Below are 646 nucleotides of genomic sequence, written 5' to 3'. Positions count from 1 at the left end.
AAAATACGTAACGATATTACTATTCGTATGTAGATGAATAATAAGTCATTTTATGAAGCATGGGAAAGATTCAAGGACTTTCTTAGGAGATCCCACATCATGGATTCCCAGTATGGATATAGGTAAAAACTTTTTATAATGGGTATAATGCAAATATTCATTTTGTGATTGATGCAACTGCAGGGTCTGACTAATAAAATACCATAAGAAGCCTACAAAATGTTAGATGAAATGGCATCCAATAGTTTTCAGTGGCCTACTAGGAGGCTATCTATACAAAAATATAGTAGAGTTCATGAAGCGGATGCTATCACTGCAATTGCTGCACAACTTAAAGTACTCAACAAAAAGATAGATAACATGAGTGTTTCGGTCATGCAAAGTCAAAATATTACATGCTACTTTTGTGATGGAGGACATGTTAGCGCAAAGTGTCGGGTAAATGACACTTTTACATAACCTACTAGAAATGCTAAGCTCATTGGGAATTTTAACAGATTACAAAATAATCCCTACGCCAACACATACAATCCGAGATGGCGGAATCATCCAAATTTTTCATGGACTAATCAAAGTGTGACGAAACTGCTAATCAGAATAGACAATGTCCAATCTGGAAGATATGGTCGCCAAACTTGCTAACACC

At 35.8% G+C, this 646-nt stretch overlaps 1 non-coding gene across 1 annotated transcript; it reads right to left on the bottom strand.

The window, feature by feature from the left end:
- LOC115742167 lies at positions 1 to 106 on the bottom strand. The gene has a single exon (XR_004015531.1). It is a non-coding gene; the product is annotated as a small nucleolar RNA R71 (small nucleolar RNA).
- Between the last annotated feature and the right edge of the window lie 540 nt (positions 107 to 646).

The sequence above is a fragment of the Rhodamnia argentea genome, chromosome 11, assembly GCF_020921035.1.
Source record: "Rhodamnia argentea isolate NSW1041297 chromosome 11, ASM2092103v1, whole genome shotgun sequence".
NCBI lineage: Eukaryota > Viridiplantae > Streptophyta > Magnoliopsida > Myrtales > Myrtaceae > Rhodamnia > Rhodamnia argentea.
Note: the sequence above shows the minus strand (reverse complement) of the source record. Positions and strands in the feature narration are given on the sequence as shown.